The sequence below is a fragment of the Siphateles boraxobius genome, unplaced genomic scaffold, assembly GCF_051911475.1.
Source record: "Siphateles boraxobius isolate OS27281-9 unplaced genomic scaffold, OSU_SipBor_1 77, whole genome shotgun sequence".
NCBI lineage: Eukaryota > Metazoa > Chordata > Actinopteri > Cypriniformes > Leuciscidae > Siphateles > Siphateles boraxobius.
In genome coordinates, this window is record NW_027509205.1 from 2017634 (window position 1) to 2033585 (window position 15952).

Here is a 15952-nt window from a genome sequence, read left to right on the forward strand (position 1 = left end):
TATCTTTCTTTCTAACTAATCTATCTTTCTTTCTAACTAATCTATCCTTCTTTCTAACTAATCTATCGTTCTTTCTTTCTAACTAATCTATCTTTCTTTCTAACTAATCTATCTTTGTTTTTTTCTAACTAATCTTTCTTTCTTTCTAACCAATCTATCTATCTTTCTTTCTAACTAATATTTCTTTCTAACTAATCTATCTTTCTTTCTAACTAATCTATCGTTCTTTCTTTCTAACTAATCTATCTTTCTTTCTAACTAATCTATCTTTCTTTCTAACTAATCTATCTTTCTTTCTAACTAATCTATCGTTCTTTCTTTCTAACTAATCTTTCTTTCATTCTAACAAATCTATCTATCTTTCTTTCTAACTAATCTATCTTTGTTTTTTTCTAACTAATCTTTCTTTCTTTCTAACCAATCTATCTATCTTTCTTTCTAACTAATATTTCTTTCTAACTAATCTATCTTTCTTTCTAACTAATCTATCGTTCTTTCTTTCTAACTAATCTATCTTTCTTTCTAACTAATCTATCTTTCTTTCTCACTAATCTATCTTTCTTTCATTCTAACAAATCTATCTATCTTTCTTTCTAACTAAACTATCTTTCTTTCTTTCTAACTAATCTTTCTTTCTAACCAATCTATCTTTCTTTCTAACTAATCTATCTTTCTTTCTAACTAATCTATCTTTCTTTCTTTCTAACTAATCTTTCTTTCTTTCTAACTAATCTATCTTTCTTTCTAACTAATCCATCTTTCTTTCTTTCTAACTAATCTATCTTTCTTTCTTTCTTTCTAACTAATCTATCTTTCTTTCTAACTAATCTATCTTTCTTTCTTTCTCACTAATCTATCTTTCTTTCATTCTAACAAATCTATCTTTCTTTCTAACTGATCTATCTTTCTTTTTTCTAACTAATCTTTCTTTCTAACTAATATTTCTTTCTAACTAATCTATCTTTCTTTCTAACTAATATTTCTTTCTAACTAATCTATCTTTCTTTCTAACTAATCTATCTTTCTTTCTAACTAATATTTCTTTCTAGCTAATCTTTCTTTCTTTCTAACTAATCTATCTTTTTTCTTTCTGACTAACTTATCTATCTTTCTTTCCAACTAATCTATCTTTCTTTCTTTCTAACTAATCTATCTATCTTTCTTTCTAACTAATCTATCTTTCTTTCTTTCTAACTAATCTTTCTTTCTTTCTTTCTAACTAATCTATCCATCTTTCTTTCTAACTAATCTATCTTTCCTTCTTTCTTTCTTTCTAACTAATATATCTATCGTTCTTTCTAACTAATCTATCTATCTTTCTTTCTAATCTATCTTTCTTTCTTTCTAACTAATATTTCTTTCTTTCTTTCTAACTAATCTATCTTTCTTTCTAACTAATCTATCTTTCTTTCTAACTAATCTATCTATCTTTCTTTCTAACTAATCTATCTATCTTTCTTTCTAACTAATCTTTCTTTCTTTCTTTCTTTCTCACTAATCTATCTTTCTTTCATTCTAACAAATCTATCTATATTTCTTTCTAACTAATCTATCTTTTTTCTTTCTAACTAATCTTTCTTTTTTTCTAACCATTCTATCTATCTTTCTTTCTAACTAATATTTATTTCTAACTAATCTATCTTTCTTTCTAACTAATCTATCTTTCTTTCTTTCTAACTAATCTTTCTTTCTTTCTAACTAATCTATCCATCTTTCTTTCTAACTAATCTATCTTTCTTTCTTTCTTTCTTTCTAACTAATCTATCTATCTTTCTTTCTAACTAATCTATCTATCTTTCTTTCTTTCTAATCTATCTTTCTTTCTTTCTTTCTAATCTATCTTTCTTTCTTTCTAACTAATCTATCTTTCTTGCTTTCTAACTAATCTATCTTTCTTTCTTTCTAACTAATCTATCTTTCTTTCTTTCTAACTAATCTATCTATCTTTCTTTCTAACTAATCTATCTTTGTTTTTTTCTAACTAATCTTTCTTTCTTTCTAACCAATCTATCTATCTTTCTTTCTAACTAATATTTCTTTCTAACTAATCTATCTTTTTTCTAACTAATCTATCGTTCTTTCTTTCTAACTAATCTATCTTTCTTTCTAACTAATCTATCTTTCTTTCTAACTAATCTATCCTTCTTTCTAACTAATCTATCGTTCTTTCTTTCTAACTAATCTATCTTTCTTTCTAACTAATCTATCTTTGTTTTTTTCTAACTAATCTTTCTTTCTTTCTAACCAATCTATCTATCTTTCTTTCTAACTAATATTTCTTTCTAACTAATCTATCTTTCTTTCTAACTAATCTATCGTTCTTTCTTTCTAACTAATCTATCTTTCTTTCTAACTAATCTATCTTTCTTTCTAACTAATCTATCTTTCTTTCTAACTAATCTATCGTTCTTTCTTTCTAACTAATCTTTCTTTCATTCTAACAAATCTATCTATCTTTCTTTCTAACTAATCTATCTTTGTTTTTTTCTAACTAATCTTTCTTTCTTTCTAACCAATCTATCTATCTTTCTTTCTAACTAATATTTCTTTCTAACTAATCTATCTTTCTTTCTAACTAATCTATCGTTCTTTCTTTCTAACTAATCTATCTTTCTTTCTAACTAATCTATCTTTCTTTCTCACTAATCTATCTTTCTTTCATTCTAACAAATCTATCTATCTTTCTTTCTAACTAATCTATCTTTCTTTCTTTCTAACTAATCTTTCTTTCTTTCTAACCAATCTATCTTTCTTTCTAACTAATCTATCTTTCTTTCTAACTAATCTATCTTTCATTCTTTCTAACTAATCTTTCTTTCTTTCTAACTAATCTATCTTTCTTTCTAACTAATCCTTCTTTCTTTCTAACTAATCTATCTTTCTTTCTTTCTTTCTAACTAATCTATCTTTCTTTCTAACTAATCTATCTTTCTTTCTTTCTCACTAATCTATCTTTCTTTCATTCTAACAAATCTATCTTTCTTTCTAACTGATCTATCTTTCTTTTTTCTAACTAATCTTTCTTTCTCTCTAACCTATCTATCTTTCTTTCTAACTAATATTTCTTTCTAACTAATCTATCTTTCTTTCTAACTAATCTATCTTTCTTTCTAACTAATATTTCTTTCTAGCTAATCTTTCTTTCTTTCTAACTAATCTATCTTTTTTCTTTCTGACTAACTTATCTATCTTTCTTTCCAACTAATCTATCTTTCTTTCTTTCTAACTAATCTATCTATCTTTCTTTCTAACTAATCTATCTTTCTTTCTTTCTCACTAATCTATCTTTCTTTCATTCTAACAAATCTATCTATCTTTCTTTCTAACTAATCTATCTTTCTTTCTTTCTAACTAATCTTTCTTTCTTTCTTTCTAACCAATCTATCTTTCTTTCTAACTAATCTATCTTTCTTTCAAACTAATCTATCTTTCTTTCTAACTAATCTATCTTTCTTTCTTTCTAACTAATCTTTCTTTCTTTCTAACTAATCTATCTTTCTTTCTAACTATTCCATCTTTCTTTTTTTCTAACTAATCTATCTTTCTTTCTTTCTAACTAATCTATTTTTCTTTCTAACTAATCTATCTTTCTTTCTTTCTCACTAATCTATCTTTCTTTCATTCTAACAAATCTATCTTTCTTTCTAACTAATCTATCTTTCTTTTTTCTAACTAATCTTTCTTTCTTTGTAACCTATCTATCTTTCTTTCTAACTAATATTTCTTTCTAACTAATCTATCCTTCTTTCTAACTAATCTTTCTTTCTTTCTAACTAATCTATCTTTTTTCTTTCTGACTAACTTATCTATCTTTCTTTCCAACTAATCTATCTTTCTTTCTAACTAATCTATCTATCTTTCTTTCTAACTAATCTATCTTTCTTTCTTTCTAACTAATCTTTCTTTCTTTCTTTCTAACTAATCTATCCATCTTTCTTTCTAACTAATCTATCTTTCCTTCTTTCTTTCTTTCTAACTAATCTATCTTTCTTTCTAACTAATCTATCTATCTTTCTTTCTAATCTATCTTTCTTTCTTTCTAACTAATATTTCTTTCTTTCTTTCTAACTAATCTATCTTTCTTTCTAACTAATCTATCTTTCTTTCTAACTAATCTATCTATCTTTCTTTCTAACTAATCTATCTTTCTTTCTAACTAATCTTTCTTTCTTTCTTTCTAACTAATCTATCTTTCTTTCATTCTAACAAATCTATCTATATTTCTTTCTAACTAATCTATCTATCTTTCTTTCTAACTAATCTATCTTTCTTTCATTCTAACAAATCTATCTATCTTTCTTTCTAACTAATCTATCTTTCTTTCTTTCTAACCAATCTATCTATCTTTCTTTCTAACTAATATTTCTTTTTAACTAATCTATCTTTCTTTCTAACTAATCTATCGTTCTTTCTTTATAACTAATCTATCTTTCTTTCTAACTAATCTATCTTTCTTTCTTTCTCACTAATCTATCTTTCTTTCATTCTAACAAATCTATCTATCTTTCTTTCTAACTAATCTATCTTTCTTTCTTTCTAACTAATCTTTCTTTCTTTCTTTCTAACCAATCTATCTTTCTTTCTAACTAATCTATCTTTCTTTCAAACTAATCTATCTTTCTTTCTAACTAATCTATCTTTCTTTCTTTCTAACTAATCTTTCTTTCTTTCTAACTAATCTATCTTTCTTTCTAACTATTCCATCTTTCTTTTTTTCTAACTAATCTATCTTTCTTTCTTTCTAACTAATCTATCTTTCTTTCTAACTAATCTATCTTTCTTTCTTTCTCACTAATCTATCTTTCTTTCATTCTAACAAATCTATCTTTCTTTCTAACTAATCTATCTTTCTTTTTTCTAACTAATCTTTCTTTCTTTGTAACCTATCTATCTTTCTTTCTAACTAATATTTCTTTCTAACTAATCTATCTTTCTTTCTAACTAATCTTTCTTTCTTTCTAACTAATCTATCTTTTTTCTTTCTGACTAACTTATCTATCTTTCTTTCCAACTAATCTATCTTTCTTTCTAACTAATCTATCTATCTTTCTTTCTAACTAATCTATCTTTCTTTCTTTCTAACTAATCTATCTTTCTTTCTTTCTAACTAATCTTTCTTTCTTTCTTTCTAACTAATCTATCCATCTTTCTTTCTAACTAATCTATCTTTCCTTCTTTCTTTCTTTCTAACTAATCTATCTTTCTTTCTAACTAATCTATCTATCTTTCTTTCTTTCTTTCTTTCTTTCTTTCTAATCTATCTTTCTTTCTTTCTAACTAATATTTCTTTCTTCCTTTCTAACTAATCTATCTTTCTTTCTAACTAATCTATCTTTCTTTCTAGCTAATCTATCTTTCTTTCTAACTAATCTATCCATCTTTCTTTCTAACTAATCTATCGTTCTTTCTTTCTAACTAATCTATCTATCTTTCTTTCTAACTAATCCATCTATCTTTCTAACTAATCTATCTATCTTTCTTTCTAACTTTTCTTTCTTTCTTTCTCACTAATCTATCTTTCTTTCATTCTAACAAATCTATCTATATTTCTTTCTAACTAATCTATCTTTTTTTCTTTCTAACTAATCTTTCTTTTTTTTCTAACCAATCTATCTATCTTTCTTTCTAACTAATATTTATTTCTAACTAATCTATCTTTCTTTCTAACTAATCTATCTTTCTTTCTTTCTAACTAATCTTTCTTTCTTTCTAACTAATCTTGCTTTCTTTCTTTCTAACTAATCTATCTTTCTTTCTTTCTTTCTAACTAATCTTTCTTTCTTTCTAACTAATCTATCTTTTTTCTTTCTAACTAATCTATCTTTCTTTCTAACTAATCTCTGTCTTTCTTTCTAACTAATCTTTCTTTCTTTCTTTCTTTCTTACTGATCTATCTTTCTTTCTAACTAATCAATCCTTTCTTTCTGACTAATCCTTCTTTCTTTCTTTCTTTCTGACTAATCCATCTTTCTTTCTTTCTGACTAATCCATCTTTCTTTCTTTCTTTCTAACTAATCTATCTATCTTTTTTCTTTCTAACTAATCTATCTTTCTTTCTTTCTAACTCATCTATGTTTTTTTCTTTCTAACTAATCTTTCTTTCTTTCTTTCTTTCTTTCTAACTAATCTATCTTTCTTTCTAACTAATCTGTCTTTCTTTCGAACTAATCTATCCATCTTTCTTTCTAACTAATCTATCGTTCTTTCTTTCTAACTAATCTATCTTTCTTTCTAACTAATCTATCTTTCTTTCTAACTAATCTATCGTTCTTTCTTTCTAACTAATCTTTCTTTCATTCTAACAAATCTATCTATCTTTCTTTCTAACTAATCTATCTTTGTTTTTTTCTAACTAATCTATCTATCTTTCTTTCTAACTGATCTATCTTTCTTTCTTTCAAACTAATCTTTCTTTCTTTCTAACTAATCTATCTTTCTTTCTAACTAATCTATCTTTCTTTCTAACTAATCTATCTTTCTTTCTAACTAATCTATCGTTCTTTCTTTCTAACTAATCTATCTTTCTTTCTAACTAATCTATCTATCTTTCTTTCTAACCAATCTATCTATCTTTCTTTCTAACTAATATTTCTTTCTAACTAATCTATCTTTCTTTCTAACTAATCTATCGTTCTTTCTTTCTAACTAAGCTATCTTTCTTTCTAACTAATCTATCTTTCTTTCTAACTAATCTATCCTTCTTTCTAACTAATCTATCGTTCTTTCTTTCTAACTAATCTATCTTTCTAACTAATCTATCTTTGTTTTTTTCTAACTAATCTTTCTTTCTTTCTAACCAATCTATCTATCTTTCTTTCTAACTAATATTTCTTTCTAAATAATCTATCTTTCTTTCTAACTAATCTATCGTTCTTTCTTTCTAACTAATCTATCTTTCTTTCTAACTAACCTATCTTTCTTTCTCACTAATCTATCTTTCTTTCATTCTAACAAATCTATCTATCTTTCTTTCTAACTAATCTATCTTTCTTTCTTACTAACTAATCTTTCTTTCTTTCTAACCAATCTATCATTCTTTCTAACTAATCTATCTTTCTTTCTAACTAATCTATCTTTCTTTCTTTCTAACTAATCTTTCTTTCTTTCTAACTAATCTATCTTTCTTTCTAACTAATCCATCTTTCTTTCTTTCTAACTAATCTATCTTTCTTTCTTTCTTTCTTTCTAACTAATCTATCTTTCTTTCTAACTAATCTATCTTTCTTTCTTTCTCACTAATCTATCTTTCTTTCATTCTAACAAATCTATCTTTCTTTCTAACTGATCTATCTTTCTTTTTTCTAACTAATCTTTCTTTCTCTCTAACCTATCTATCTTTCTTTCTAACTAATATTTCTTTCTAACTAATCTATCTTTCTTTCTAACTAATCTATCTTTCTTTCTAACTAATATTTCTTTCTAACTAATCTTTCTTTCTTTCTTTCTAACTAATCTATCTTTCTTTCTTTCTAACTAATCTTTCTTTCTTTCTTTCTAACTAATCTATCCATCTTTCTTTCTAACTAATCTATCTTTTTTCTTTCTGACTAACTTATCTATCTTTCTTTCCAACTAATCTATCTTTCTTTCTTTCTAACTAATCTATCTATCTTTCTTTCTAACTAATCTATCTTTCTTTCTTTCTAACTAATCTATCTTTCTTTCTTTCTAACTAATCTTTCTTTCTTTCTTTCTAACTAATCTATCCATCTTTCTTTCTAACTAATCTATCTTTCCTTCTTTCTTTCTTTCTAACTAATGTATCTATCTTTCTTTCTAACTAATCTATCTATCTTTCTTTCTAATCTATCTTTCTTTCTTTCTAACTAATATTTCTTTCTTTCTTTCTAACTAATCTATCTTTCTTTCTAACTAATCTATCTTTCTTTCTAACTAATCTATCTATCTTTCTTTCTAACTAATCTATCTATCTTTCTTTCTAACTAATCTTTCTTTCTTTCTAACTAATCTATCTTTCTTTCATTCTAACAAATCTATCTATATTTCTTTCTAACTAATCTATCTATCTTTCTTTCTAACTAATCTATCTTTCTTTCGTTCTAACAAATCTATCTATCTTTCTTTCGAACTAATCTATCTTTCTTTCTTTCTAACCAATCTATCTATCTTTCTTTCTAACTAATATTTCTTTTTAACTAATCTATCTTTCTTTCTAACTAATCTATCGTTCTTTCTTTATAACTAATCTATCTTTCTTTCTAACTAATCTATCTTTCTTTCTTTCTCACTAATCTATCTTTCTTTCATTCTAACAAATCTATCTATCTTTCTTTCTAACTAATCTATCTTTCTTTCTTTCTAACTAATCTTTCTTTCTTTCTTTCTAACCAATCTATCTTTCTTTCTAACTAATCTATCTTTCTTTCAAACTAATCTATCTTTCTTTCTAACTAATCTATCTTTCTTTCTTTCTAACTAATCTTTCTTTCTTTCTAACTAATCTATCTTTCTTTCTAACTATTCCATCTTTCTTTTTTTCTAACTAATCTATCTTTCTTTCTTTCTAACTAATCTATTTTTCTTTCTAACTAATCTATCTTTCTTTCTTTCTCACTAATCTATCTTTCTTTCATTCTAACAAATCTATCTTTCTTTCTAACTAATCTATCTTTCTTTTTTCTAACTAATCTTTCTTTCTTTGTAACCTATCTATCTTTCTTTCTAACTAATATTTCTTTCTAACTAATCTATCCTTCTTTCTAACTAATCTTTCTTTCTTTCTAACTAATCTATCTTTTTTCTTTCTGACTAACTTATCTATCTTTCTTTCCAACTAATCTATCTTTCTTTCTAACTAATCTATCTATCTTTCTTTCTAACTAATCTATCTTTCTTTCTTTCTAACTAATCTATCTTTCTTTCTTTCTAACTAATCTTTCTTTATTTCTTTCTAACTAATCTATCCATCTTTCTTTCTAACTAATCTATCTTTCCTTCTTTCTTTCTTTCTAACTAATCTATCTTTCTTTCTAACTAATCTATCTATCTTTCTTTCTAATCTATCTTTCTTTCTTTCTAACTAATATTTCTTTCTTTCTTTCTAACTAATCTATCTTTCTTTCTAACTAATCTATCTTTCTTTCTAACTAATCTATCTATCTTTCTTTCTAACTAATCTATCTATCTTTCTTTCTAACTAATCTTTCTTTCTTTCTTTCTAACTAATCTATCTTTCTTTCATTCTAACAAATCTATCTATATTTCTTTCTAACTAATCTATCTATCTTTCTTTCTAACTAATCTATCTTTCTTTCATTCTAACAAATCTATCTATCTTTCTTTCTAACTAATCTATCTTTCTTTCTTTCTAACCAATCTATCTATCTTTCTTTCTAACTAATATTTCTTTTTAACTAATCTATCTTTCTTTCTAACTAATCTACCGTTCTTTCTTTATAACTAATCTATCTTTCTTTCTAACTAATCTATCTTTCTTTCTTTCTCACTAATCTATCTTTCTTTCATTCTAACAAATCTATCTATCTTTCTTTCTAACTAATCTATCTTTCTTTCTTTCTAACTAATCTTTCTTTCTTTCTTTCTAACTAATCTATCTTTCTTTCAAACTAATCTATCTTTCTTTCTAACTAATCTATCTTTCTTTCTTTCTAACTAATCTTTCTTTCTTTCTAACTAATCTATCTTTCTTTCTAACTATTCCATCTTTCTTTTTTTCTAACTAATCTATCTTTCTTTCTTTCTAACTAATCTATCTTTCTTTCTAACTAATCTATCTTTCTTTCTTTCTCACTAATCTATCTTTCTTTCATTCTAACAAATCTATCTTTCTTTCTAACTAATCTATCTTTCTTTTTTCTAACTAATCTTTCTTTCTTTGTAACCTATCTATCTTTCTTTCTAACTAATATTTCTTTCTAACTAATCTATCTTTCTTTCTAACTAATCTTTCTTTCTTTCTAACTAATCTATCTTTTTTCTTTCTGACTAACTTATCTATCTTTCTTTCCAACTAATCTATCTTTCTTTCTTTCTAACTAATCTATCTATCTTTCTTTCTAACTAATCTATCTTTCTTTCTTTCTAACTAATCTATCTTTCTTTCTTTCTAACTAATCTTTCTTTCTTTCTTTCTAACTAATCTATCCATCTTTCTTTCTAACTAATCTATCTTTCCTTCTTTCTTTCTTTCTAACTAATCTATCTTTCTTTCTAACTAATCTATCTATCTTTCTTTCTTTCTTTCTTTCTTTCTTTCTTTCTAATCTATCTTTCTTTCTTTCTAACTAATATTTCTTTCTTCCTTTCTAACTAATCTATCTTTCTTTCTAACTAATCTATCTTTCTTTCTAACTAATCTATCTTTCTTTCTAACTAATCTATCCATCTTTCTTTCTAACTAATCTATCGTTCTTTCTTTCTAACTAATCTATCTATCTTTCTTTCTAACTAATCTATCTATCTTTCTAACTAATCTATCTATCTTTCTTTCTAACTTTTCTTTCTTTCTTTCTCACTAATCTATCTTTCTTTCATTCTAACAAATCTATCTATATTTCTTTCTAACTAATCTATCTTTTTTTCTTTCTAACTAATCTTTCTTTTTTTTCTAACCAATCTATCTATCTTTCTTTCTAACTAATATTTATTTCTAACTAATCTATCTTTCTTTCTAACTAATCTTGCTTTCTTTTTTTCTAACTAATCTATCTTTTTTCTTTCTTACTGATTTATCTATCTTTCTAACTAATCTATCTTTCTTTCTTTCTTTCTAACTAATCTTTCTTTCTTTCTAACTAATCTATCTTTTTTCTTTCTAACTAATCTATCTTTCTTTCTTTCTAACTAATCTCTGTCTTTCTTTCTAACTAATCTTTCTTTCTTTCTTTCTTTCTTACTGATCTATCTTTCTTCCTAACTAATCAATCCTTTCTTTCTGACTAATCCTTCTTTCTTTCTTTCTTTCTGACTAATCCATCTTTCTTTCTTTCTGACTAATCCATCTTTCTTTCTAACTAATCTATCTATCTTTTTTCTTTCTAACTAATCTATCTTTCTTTCTAACTCATCTATGTTTTTTTCTTTCTAACTAATCTTTCTTTCTTTCTTTCTTTCTCTCTAACTAATCTATCTTTCTTTCTAACTAATCTGTCTTTCTTTCGAACTAATCTATCCATCTTTCTTTCTAACTAATCTATCGTTCTTTCTTTCTAACTAATCTATCTTTCTGTCTAACTAATCTATCTTTCTTTCTTTCTAACTAATCTATCTTTCTTTCTAACTAATCTATCTTTCTTTCTTTCTCACTAATCTATCTTTCTTTCATTCTAACAAATCTATCTATCTTTCTTTCTAACTAATCTATCTTTCTTTTTTCTAACTAATCTTTCTTTCTTTCTAACAATCTATCTATCTTTCTTTCTAACTAATATTTCTTTCTAACTAATCTATCTTTCTTTCTAACTAATCTATCTTTCTTTCTAACTAATCTTTCTTTCTTTCTAACTAATCTTTCTTTTAGTGAAACCAATCTTTGTGTCTATCTAATTAATCTATCTTTCTTTCTAACTAATCTATCTTTCTTTATTTCTCACTAATCTATCTTTCTTTCTTTCTAACTAATCTATCCATCTTTCTTTCTAACTAATCCATCTTTCTTTATTTCTAACTAATCTATCTTTCTTTCTAACTAATCTATCTTTTTTTCTTTCTCACTAATCTATCTTTCTTTCATTCTAACAAATCTATCTATCTTTCTTTCTAACTAATCTATCTTTCTTTTTTCTAACTAATCTTTCTTTCTTTCTAACAATCTATCTTTCTTTCTTTCTAACTAATCTTTCTTTCTTTCTAACTAATCTATCTTTTTTTTCTGACTAACTTATATATCTTTCTTTCTCACTAATCTATCTTTCTTTCTTTCTAACTGATCTATCTTTCTTTCTTTCTAACTGATCTATCTTTCTTTCTTTCTAACTAATCTTTCTTTCTTTCTTTCTAACAAATCTATCTATCGTTCTTTCTAACTAATCTATCTTTCTTTCTTTCTAACTGATCTATCTTTCTTTCTTTCTAACTAATCTTTCTTTCTTTCTTTCTTTCTAACTAATCTATCTTTCTTTCTAACTAATCTATCTTTCTTTCTAACTAATCTATCTTTCTTTCTAACTAATCTATCGTTCTTTCTTTCTAACTAATCTATCTTTCTTTCTAACTAATCTATCTATCTTTCTTTCTAACTAATCTATCTTTGTTTTTTTCTAACTAATCTTTCTTTCTTTCTAACAAATCTATCTATCTTTCTTTCTAACTAATATTTCTTTCTAACTAATCTATCTTTATTTCTAACTAATCTATCGTTCTTTCTTTCTAACTAATCTATCTTTCTTTCTAACTAATCTATCTTTCTTTCTAACTAATCTATCATTCTTTCTAACTAATCTATCGTTCTTTCTTTCTAACTAATCTATCTTTCTTTCTAACTAATCTATCTTTGTTTTTTTCTAACTAATCTTTCTTTCTTTCTAACAAATCTATCTATCTTTCTTTCTAACTAATATTTCTTTCTAACTAATCTATCTTTATTTCTAACTAATCTATCGTTCTTTCTTTCTAACTAATCTATCTTTCTTTCTAACTAATCTATCTTTCTTTCTAACTAATCTATCGTTCTTTCTTTCTAACTAATCTTTCTTTCATTCTAACAAATCTATCTATCTTTCTTTCTAACTAATCTATCTTTGTTTTTTTCTAACTAATCTATCTATCTTTCTTTCTAACTGATCTATCTTTCTTTCTTTCTAACTAATCTTTCTTTCTTTCTAACTAATCTATCTTTCTTTCTAACTAATCTATCTTTCTTTCTAACTAATCTATCGTTCTTTCTTTCTAACTAATCTATCTTTCTTTCTAACTAATCTATCTTTGTTTTTTTCTAACTAATCTTTCTTTCTTTCTAACCAATCTATCTATCTTTCTTTCTAACTAATATTTGTTTCTAACTAATCTATCTTTCTTTCTAACTAATCTATCGTTCTTTCTTTCTAACTAATCTATCTTTCTTTCTAACTAATCTATCTTTCTTTCTAACTAATCTATCCTTCTTTCTAACTAATCTATCGTTCGTTCTTTCTAACTAATCTATCTTTCTTTCTAACTAATCTATCTTTGTTTTTTTCTAACTAATCTTTCTTTCTTTCTAACCAATCTATCTATCTTTCTTTCTAACTAATATTTCTTTCTAACTAATCTATATTTCTTTCTAACTAATCTATCGTTCTTTCTAACTAATCTATCTTTCTTTCTAACTAATCTATCTTTCTTTCTCACTAATCTATCTTTCTTTCATTCTAACAAATCTATCTATCTTTCTTTCTAACTAATCTATCGTTCTTTCTTTCTAACTAATCTTTCTTTCTTTCTTTCTAACCAATCTATCTTTCTTTCTAACTAATCTATCTTTCTTTCTAACTAATCTATCTTTCTTTCTTTCTAACTAATCTTTCTTTCTTTCTAACTAATCTATCTTTCTTTCTAACTAATCCATCTTTCTTTCTTTCTAACTAATCTATCTTTCTTTCTTTCTTTCTTTCTAACTAATCTATCTTTCTTTCTAACTAATCTATCTTTCTTTCTAACTGATCTATCTTTCTTTTTTCTAACTAATCTTTCTTTCTCTCTAACGTATCTATCTTTCTTTCTAACTAATATTTCTTTCTAACTAATCTATCTTTCTTTCTAACTAATCTATCTTTCTTTCTAACTAATATTTCTTTCTAACTAATCTTTCTTTCTTTCTTTCTAACTAATCTATCTATCTTTCTTTCTAACTAATCTATCTTTCTTTCTTTCTAACTAATCTATCTATCTTTCTTTCTAACTAATCTATCTTTCTTTCTTTCTAACTAATCTATCTTTCTTTCTTTCTAACTAATCTTTCTTTCTTTCTTTCTAACTAATCTATCCATCTTTCTTTCTAACTAATCTATCTTTCCTTCTTTCTTTCTTTCTTTCTAACTAATTTATCTATCTTTCTTTCTAACTAATCTATCTATCTTTCTTTCTAATCTATCTTTCTTTCTTTCTAACTAATATTTCTTTCTGTCTTTCTAACTAATCTATCTTTCTTTCTAACTAATCTATCTTTCTTTCTAACTAATCTATATCTTTCTTTCTAACTAATCTATCTATCTTTCTTTCTAACTAATCTTTCTTTCTTTCTTTCTAACTAATCTATCTTTCTTTCATTCTAACAAATCTATCTATATTTATTTCTAACTAATCTATCTATCTTTCTTTCTAACTAATCTATCTTTCTTTCATTCTAACAAATCTATCTATCTTTCTTTCTAACTAATCTATCTTTGTTTTTTTCTAACTAATCTTTCTTTCTTACCAATCTATCTATCTTTCTTTCTAACTAATATTTCTTTTTAACTAATCTATCTTTCTTTCTAACTAATCTATCGTTCTTTCTTTATAACTAATCTATCTTTCTTTCTAACTAATCTATCTTTCTTTCTTTCTCACTAATCTATCTTTCTTTCATTCTAACAAATCTATCTATCTTTCTTTCTAACTAATCTATCTTTCTTTCTTTCTAACTAATCTTTCTTTCTTTCTAACCAATCTATCTCTCTTTCTAACTAATCTATCTTTCTTTCAAACTAATCTATCTTTCTTTCTAACTAATCTATCTTTCTTTCTCTAACTAATCTTTCTTTCTTTCTAACTAATCTATCTTTCTTTCTAACTAATCCATCTTTCTTTTTTTCTAACTAATCTATCTTTCTTTCTTTCTAACTAATCTATCTTTCTTTCTAACTAATCTATCTTTCTTTCTTTCTCACTAATCTATCTTTCTTTCTTTCTCACTAATCCATCTTTCTTTCATTCTAACAAATCTATCTTTCTTTCTAACTAATCTATCTTTCTTTTTTCTAACTAATCTTTCTTTCTTTGTAACCTATCTATCTTTCTTTCTAACTAATATTTCTTTCTAACTAATCTATCTTTCTTTCTAACTAATCTTTCTTTCTTTCTAACTAATCTATCTTTTTTCTTTCTGACTAACTTATCTATCTTTCTTTCCAACTAATCTATCGTTCTTTCTTTCTAACTAATCTATCTATCTTTCTTTCCAACTAATCTATCTTTCTTTCTTTCTAACTAATCTATCTTTCTTTCTTTCTAACTAATCTTTCTTTCTTTCTTTCTAACTAATCTATCCATCTTTCTTTCTAACTAATCTATCTTTCCTTCTTTCTTTCTTTCTAACTAATCTATCTTTCTTTCTAACTAATCTATCTTTCTTTCTTTCTTTCTTTGTAATCTATCTTTCTTTCTTTCTAACTAATATTTCTTTCTTCCTTTCTAACTAATCTATCTTTCTTTCTAACTAATCTATCTTTCTTTCTAACTAATCTATCTTTCTTTCTAACTAATCTATCCATCTTTCTTTCTAACTAATCTATCGTTCTTTCTTTCTAACTAATCTATCTATCTTTCTTTCTAACTAATCTATCTATCTTTCTTTCTAACTAATCTATCTATCTTTCTTTCTAACTTTTCTTTCTTTCTTTCTCACTAATCTATCTTTCTTTCATTCTAACAAATCTATCTATATTTCTTTCTAACTAATCTATCTTTTTTCTTTCTAACTAATCTTTCTTTTTTTCTAACCAATCTATCTATCTTTCTTTCTAACTAATATTTATTTCTAACTAATCCATCTTTCTTTCTTTCTAACTAATCTATCTTTCTTTCTTTCTAACTAATCTTTCTTTCTTTCTAACTAATCTTGCTTTCTTTCTTTCTTTCTAACTAATCTATCTTTTTTCTTTCTTACTGATTTATCTATCTTTCTAACTAATCTATCTTTCTTTCTTTCTTTCTAACTAATCTTTCTTTCTTTCTAACTAATCTATCTTTTTTCTTTCTAACTAATCTATCTTTCTTTCTTTCTAACTAATCT

The 15952-nt window shown here is 24.5% G+C and overlaps 1 long non-coding RNA gene across 1 annotated transcript in view; it reads left to right on the top strand.

The window, feature by feature from the left end:
* The window catches only part of LOC143725878 (uncharacterized), a 434149-nt gene that overhangs the window by 131101 nt on the left and 287096 nt on the right, over positions 1–15952 (top strand). The window lies entirely within an intron of this gene.